The sequence below is a fragment of the Myotis lucifugus genome, unplaced genomic scaffold, assembly GCF_000147115.1.
Source record: "Myotis lucifugus unplaced genomic scaffold, Myoluc2.0 scaffold_454, whole genome shotgun sequence".
NCBI lineage: Eukaryota > Metazoa > Chordata > Mammalia > Chiroptera > Vespertilionidae > Myotis > Myotis lucifugus.
This window is the reverse complement of record NW_005871502.1, coordinates 701,953-710,177: the sequence shown is the minus strand read 5'-3', so window position 1 is coordinate 710,177 and position 8,225 is coordinate 701,953.

The following is an 8,225-nucleotide window of genomic DNA, read 5'->3' as shown; positions in this document are numbered from 1 at the left end:
CTCAGACCAGCCACAACTGCCACCCCTGCGGTTTTTCTAGCCTATTAAATCCAGGCTCCCCCCAGCCCTGGAACCTCAGCTCAGGTTCTTCCTCGTGTCTCTACCCCCAAGCCCTTCCTCGTCAACTTCTACCCTTCCATGTCTTCTAGGTTGTCACTTCCCGGCCTGCTCCCTCAGCCTGTCCCATGCCCCTCTCAGCTTTGTTTTCCTGGTTGGGATGCTCTGTGTTAAGAACATGGCCCACTAGAGAGTAGGAAGCAAACTTTGCAAAAAATCCATCCAGTTGAAATCAAGTTCTCTAGGGCACTTCCCTCTGCTTAGGGCTCTCCTCCCAGAACCAGGAGGTTCCTGTCCATCTTTCTCCAAGGGAACTTGTGGGGAGTTTGGGGAGCTTGCTCTTCCTGCAGGCTCCCCATCTCCATTCAGACCAGACCATAGGAGGTCCCCCTGGACCCTTTCTTTCCCCACACATCACAGGCAATGCCATCAGCAGGTCACGCCCTGCCTTACTCTCAAATGCATCCAGAATGGGGTCACTTCTCTCCACCAAACTGCTCCTGCACGGGCCAGACCGCGTCTCTGCTGCATCAGGGCCATCGCCTCTTAATGGTCTCCAGTCCCTGCGCACCGAGTCAGTCCCAGTTCAGCAGCCCAGTCATCCTTGTCATGTGACATAATCCTGGCTAATGTCTGCTCAAAACTTACCAGATTTCCTCCCTCACTCAGAAGGAGGCTCAAATCTGCAAAGTGCCTACAAGGCCCAGACACTGTCCTAAGGTCTTTGGTTCTTTTCTGACAACCTTCCTCTTGTTTCTCCCTTCCAGACACACAGGCCTCCCAGCTGGATGGGAACATGCAGGCACATCCCGGCCTCACGGCCTTTGTACTTCTCCACCCTTGAGCCTGCAAAGCTGTTTACCTATTCATTCCCACTGGAGGACTCCTTGCCTCCCTACCCGGGGACACCCTATGCCCATTCCCGGCTGTAGTTTTTCTCCATGGCGCTTACCACCACCTAACAGTGCGTTGAGATGTTAAAATGCTGATTCTGATTCAGTGATTCTGGGGCAGGGCCTGAGATTCTGCCTTTCTACCAAACTCCCAAGGGATGTGAGTAGCAAGGATCGAAGATACAATCTAATTTTAAAATTGGGTCTATTTCACCCTGGCTGGGTAGCTCAGTTGATTAGACCATCACCTCAATATGCCATGATTGCAGGTTTGATTTCCAGTCAGGGCACATCAAATAATGAATGCACGAGTAAGTGGGATTGAAGCATAGTAACCTCCATCTTGTGTAAAAACTGCTGTTTGAAATTTTAGCCCTGCTATTCTGGCTTCTGTAAACGCTTGCTTGCTTAAATAACAGGGAAAAATAAGACTACTCCCCACTCCAGAGAGGCCATAAACTATGCCCCAGACAGAGCTGTCAGTGCTGGCGCCAGGCCAGGCCTTGAGATATGGTCTCACCGCCCTGTCCCAGCACGCAGGCCTTCTTTCTCAGAAGGTCCGGAAGTCTCATTCCAAATTTGGAAGACAAAGGACTGAAAAAAGTATAAATAGAGAGAGTTTCCTCCATGTTTTTTGCTTAGACTTTGGAGACAATATTCCTCTAAGCTCACTGGTGTATTAAAGGACTCCAAAATTTGGCTTTTTAAGGTGTCGCATGTTGCCTCACTGATTTACAATATAACAGAATAACAAATTGATGTCTCTCTCTGTCTCTCCCTCCTTTCCTCCCCCTCTCTTCCTAAACATAAATTTTTAAAAAATTGGTCTACAGTGGGGCCTTGACTTACGAGTTTAATTCGTTCCTTGACGGAGCTCGTAACTCAAATTACTCGTATGTCAAATCTTAAAGTGAACGAGTGAGACACGTGATGCTGGGCTGATGTTGTGGCGTTCACTGTGATGTTTGCTGCGCCAACTGGAGGTGGAGTATCTGAAGCTGGCTCGTAACCTGAATTTTAGCTCGTAACTCAAAGCAAAAAAATCGGCCGAGAGACGGCTCGTATCTCGAAAAACTCATTAGTCGGGACACTTGTAAGTCAAGGCCCCACTGTACTTTATATTTTATCTCAGTAGAATATAAGTTCCTCACCAAGCAGAGATTCCTTATTCACTGCTGTGTCCTCAACACATCAAATTTTGCTTAACACCAAGTAGATGCTTAACACTTGGAGTGCGGGAAACGAGTTAAGTCGGCTCGCGTGAATTGCGCGTACTCCGCGGGAGCCGTCTTTAACTCGGTTCATATAGATTTGCGGTGGAGTGCAGGAAACGTGTAAACTCGGGCCGATTGTAACTGCGTATTACCAAATATTTGTTTGTAATCCACCCTTTTGGTGGATGGAACAAAACCAAAAGACAGAGCCATCTTATATTTTGGCGGGAAATTCACCCGCATAAGTACTTGCTGAATGAACAAACAGGTAAAGAGAGGCCCTGACCTCCCCTCTACCTGTGCAGGTCCACTAGGAACCTCAGACCCAAGGGGTTCTACCTGCCGCAGCCATAATCCTACCCAGCCTCTTCCTGTTCACACAAAGCCATCCTCCCTCCCAAATAGCCCTCCGAATGCTGCCAAACCTTAGAGCAAAAGAGAAACATGCTTGGTTGACTTCTTACCTGGAATCACCACTATGCCCTAGTTTATGAAAGAATTTCCACAAACAGATGGAGCCCTCACCTCTTCAAGCCCACAGGCCTTTGGGTTTGTGTAAATGGAAGTCCCGTGGGCCCACAGAGAGCAGATGTTCACTGGCTAGACCCTCAGAAGGAAGTGAGGTGCCCCATTTCACATGGAAGCTACACTCTGGGCTCCAGGAGAAGAATCCCAACTTCCTTCCTGCTCAGACTTCTCCACCCTGCCCTGGGAGCAGGGAGGCAGGAGGGTACGCCCTTTTCTTTGTCTCTGGATTTTGGATTTCAGCACAGTTCCAGGCTCTAGGGAGAAACAAATCCAATGAGTTTTAAGGTGATTTTGGGACAGTTAAGCTCATCACCCTTATAACCCTTAGGACCGAGGACCCAGTGCACTGTCTCCCTCCAGGGAGCACACTGGAGCCTTTCCCTCCTCCTCCCCTTACCATCCCCTCCCCCTCTGTAGGGCACATTACCATTAGCTTCCTCACTCCTAAGCTCCTATAGCCCTTCATTTGCCTCCATAACTTGTCTCCTAAGCCCATTTCTTCTAGGAATTACTTCTTCTACCTCTGTGATTTACCCAATAAATGTTCTCTTACAGTTTGGGTCTTGTCTCTGAATTCTTTCCTAGCGAGAACCCAAGTACCGAGGTTGCTGAACCCAGGTTTGGTCTGACCCCACCTGTCAAACACCTGGTTCCGTTCTGTGGTCGAAAAGGGGCCACATGCTGACCTGACAAGCTCAGGAGAGGCCTGCATGGCAGTTTTGCAGACCTAAAGTAACCACAAAGGATGGTCTGAAATTAAACCTTAACTAAAGCAGTTATGGTGGGCAGTTACATCCTAAGCCGATATCTTCACTGATAAGGTTGACCTTTACCGTAACTGAGCCCATCTGTCTTTTTGCATCTGTGATAACAAGTCCTTGGGATGTCTGGGTAACTTGTGACTTCCCTTTTTATGAAGCCCCTGGGGCACAACCAGGTGTGCTGGGCCCAGGACAGATACCACAAATTCCTTCATCATCATGTTAATTGTTCCTGCACCCACCTAAGTATGTGTCCATCATTTTACTTTTTATCCTATCACAGAGGTTTCCCCGCTTCACTTAATCCCACCTCCTTAAATCTGTCACCAATGAATTTCATGTATAAATACGGATGTAACCCTGCCATTCTCCGGAGCACTATCTCAATTCGTTGAGGTTCTGCTTCCCGGCATATGTCGACAGTTTGGCTCAAATAAACTCACAAAAATTTTTTACAGGTTTCAATGGTGTTTTTACGTTGACAGTTCCCACCGCCTACGACAAATTTAATTATTAGGCCAGCCAGAGAACCCAGAAGGGAAGAAGGGAAAAGTTTCTCCCCCTAGGAATTTGGTGAGCCAGCTGGGAAGCTTCACTGGTTGGGTACTGCTGCTCCGGGGCTGCGGAGAGGTCCTGGGATCTGACCAGCACCGGCAGAAAGAATTCTTACCATGCCAGTCTCCTGGACCCGTCGGTGTGCGGTCTGGTGGAAGTGAGAGGGGTGAGAGTTCTTTTTCTAAATTTAGATTAGCAGAGAATATTTGTTTTTCTAGTGTTAATGTGTTTTATGTTAATTTGATTATTAGACCAGCTGAAGAACCTAGAAGGGTAGAAGGAGAAATTTTCCTCCCCCACATAGACATCTGACTTCATTTGTTTTCCCATATTTATTTTATTTTAATTTTTCCCCCATATTTATTTTATTTTATTTTAATTTTGTTTTCCCATATTTATTGAAAAGTCTGTCTTCCCGAGTGCTCTAGTGCTGCCTTTGTTATTAATCAAATGCCCACCTGTTCATGGTCCTGCTTCTGGGTTCTGTTGTATCTTTGCATCACACCCAATATCCCTCTGTCTTAATTACTGGGATTTAATAATAGGTCTTTATCAATTTATTTATTTATTATTGATTTCAGAGAGGAAGAGAGGGAGAGAGAGATAGAAACATAAATGACGAGAGAAACCATTGATCAGCTGCCTTCAACATGCCCCCTACTAGGGATGGAGCCTGCAACCTGGACATGTGCCCTTGACTGGAATCGAACCTGGGACCCTTCAGTCTGTACGCCAACACTCTGTCCACTGAGCCAACTGGATAGGGCTAATAATAGGTCTTTATAAAATAGTAAGTGTTAGGTTAGGTGGCTCAGGAGGCAGCGTAGGAAATAGAGTTGAGTCAATCAGAAAGGAAAGAAAAAGATGGCAGCAGTAATTCTGCATCCCCGACGACCCACGAACCCCAAAGACAGGGCCCGTGGATTCGTGCCAAAAGGGAGGGGGGCCCTTTTTTATACTGTGGTTGGGTGAGGGGCGGGGACATGAACTGAGGAAGCTTCCATCTCAGGGGGTTAGCAGGGTATTCAGGAAGGAGTCAGTATCTGTGTGGGGGTCCTGGGAATTCCAGGAAGGGGCCAGTATCTGTGTCTGGCATGCTGATCTGTTAGAAATTCAGGGAGGGTCCATTATCTCATCACATGTCTGCATGTATCTGAACCTGGGCTCTCTCGGACCTAACAGTAAGAAGCTAGGAAAATTCCAGGACAAGTGTAACAGGGAAACTAGCAGTTTGCAGTAACCTAGTAAATCCTATCTTTCCTAAACCAGGGACACTTAAGGGTAGTTGTCCTCCCCAACCGGAGGGTAAATAGCTTAAATCACTCTACTCAAGGAGGCAGATAACAGAAATCCAATTAAGTGCCATTGCTAACCACACCCAAGGACAGACAAATTAAGAAAATAAATCTCATTTTGGTACATCAGCATGAAGCTGATGAATATGCTATGGATTCGTCCCTAAACACCCAACCTTTAAAACACCTGAAAACAAGTCCCAGGCGCTCTCTCCCTCCAGGGAGCAAGCACTCCTGTGCCATTCCCTTCCACTCTCCTTCCCCCACAGGCACCTGTCCCCTAACCCAGTGGTTGGCAAACTGCGGCCCCTTGAGTGTGGCTTTTCCACAAAATACCACGTGCGGGTGCGCATGTACAGTGCGATTAAAACTTCATGGCCACACTCAAGGGGCCAAAAAGCTGCATGTGGCTCGCGAGCCGCAGTTTGCCGACCATTGCCCTAACCTCTAAGGCAGTGGTTCTCAACCTTCCTAGTGCCGCGACCCTTTAATACAGTTCCTCATGTTGTGGTGACCCCCAACCATACAATTATTTTCGTTGCTACTTCATAACTAATTTTGCTACTGTTATGAATCGTAATGTAAATATCTGATAGGCAGGATGTATTTTCATTGTTACAAATTGAACATAATTAAAGCTTACTGATTAATCGCAAAAACAATATGTAATTATATATGTGTTTTCCAGTGGTCTTAGGCGACCCCTGTGAAAGGGTCGTTCGACCCCTAAAGGGGTCACGACCCACAGGTTGAGAACCGCTGCACTAAGGGAACCCATGAGACTCAAAACCAGGGGAGCAACAGGCAGTGGCGGCTCATCCCAGGCTAACTCCCTGGACCTGTCTCCAAGGCCCCCCTTTCTCTGATTTCCCAGTCACCCAGAGCAGCCCAGCCTGGGCTCTCCTGTTGCTTCTTCTATGCCCTTCCTTGTTTCACAGTCCTAAGTATGCTTTTGCTGTGTTCAATACATTCTTGCTTGCATTTCTATGCTTTGTCTCTTCGTTGAAATCTTTCCCTCAAGAACCAAGGTCTTTGTGTCTCCCCAGGAATAGTTTTACTTACTAGATTGTCAGTTTATTATAACTCAGGAGCCTGAGCTGGTTTGGCTCAGTGGATAGAGTGTCGACCCGGCCCGTGGACTGAAGGGTCTTGGGTTCAATTCCGGTCAAGGGCACATACTTCGGTTGCAGGCTCTGTCCCTGGCCCCAGGCAGGGTGCTTTCGGTAGACAACCAATCAATGGAGCATTTATAAGCCAAAGATACACCTTTCTCACTTACTGTGTACATTGTTTGTTAATGACAATACGCAAAACAGTTGTGGGTGTGTGTACAAAAGGCTGTTGGCTTAGTTTGGCAATACATTGAGTGTTCTGGATTATCAGACCTGGGCAGTAACTCCAAGACAGCTTTGAACTTTTAAAAAAATATTTTTGTATTGATTTTTTAGAGAGAAAGGAGAGAGACAAAAACATCCATCAGAAAGAAACATTAACATGGATGGACTGCCTCCTGCACCGCCCCCCCTGCGTACCCCCCAACCCTCTGCCCAGGAATTGAGCCCTAAACCCAGGCATGTGCCCTGATCAGGAATTGAACCGGTGACTGCTTGGTGCATGGGTTGATGCTCAACCACTGAGCCACACCAGCCGGGCAGTTTTGAACTTTGTAATCTGACAACTTGGTTTTGAATTCCAGTTGTACATTTATAAGTTATATATGGTAGGTTTGTCAGAGAAGATGGCAGCAGTAATTCTCCCTCCCTGTGTTCACTCCTTGGGCAGCCCCCTCACATACTGTGGGGCTTGGCCTTATGCCCTGCTTTGGCCAAAGGAACAGCAAATGTGGTACAAACTAGATGTGGAAAGTGCCTGTGCTTGCCCTCATGCAGCACAGGAACTCAGCCACCTCGTACAAGCCCCTCGGAATAATGAGAGATTTGCGGCATGTTCCCATCACCCAGCTGAACTCCTCCTTCCACCCCCGCCCCCAGATACTAGGCCCCTTGGACATCCATATCCACTGAGTCAACCCAGAAAACTCACAAAATCGTGAAAAATAAACATTTTATTTGTATTTATTTGTAAATATATTTTTATGGATTTCAGACAGGAAGGGAGAGATAGAAACATCAATGATGAGAGAGAATTATTGATTGGCTGCCTCCTGCACGCCCCCTACTGGGGATTGAGACCACAACCAGGCATGTGCACTTGACCGGAATCGAACCTGGGACTCTTCAGTCCTCAGGCCTGCGCTCTATCCACTGAGCCAAACTGGCTAGGGCAATGTCTGCTGTTTTAAATCGTAAGTTGTTAGATGGTTTATGAGGCAGCCAAAGTGTACTTATACACTACAGTAGGGCCTTGACTTACGAGTTTAATTCGTTCCGAGACCGAGCTTGTTAAGGAGCTTGTTAACTCAAATTACTCTGTCAACTCAATGCAAAAAATGGGCCGAGAGACAGCTGGTATCTCAAAAAACTCGTTAGTTGGGACACTCATAAGTCAAGGCCCCATTGTACATGATTTTAGGTGCATTTCTTAGTCGTTCAGTCTTTCTCATCTGTAATATGGAGATATTATGTAATATCTGTAAAAAAATATAGCATAAATACTCAACATAATAGACAAGCTCTGCAGGCTGGAATGGTTCTGCCCTCAGGCTGGGCACACTGCTTAGTATTTTGTGAGCAATCTAGATGCTAAGAAAGCATGCGAAAGAACTGGAAGGATGGGGGAGCAGTGGCCAAGGCAGGTAGTTTCCCGCTCAAGGTGATAGCACTAATCACTTAGGACAGTGGTTCTCAGCCTTGGCTGCACATTAGAATCACCTGGGAATCTTTTTAAAATCCTGATTTCTGGGCCTCATCCTCCGGAAATTCATGTTTCTTTGTTACTAATGTTGTGGCCCCACCCCATAAC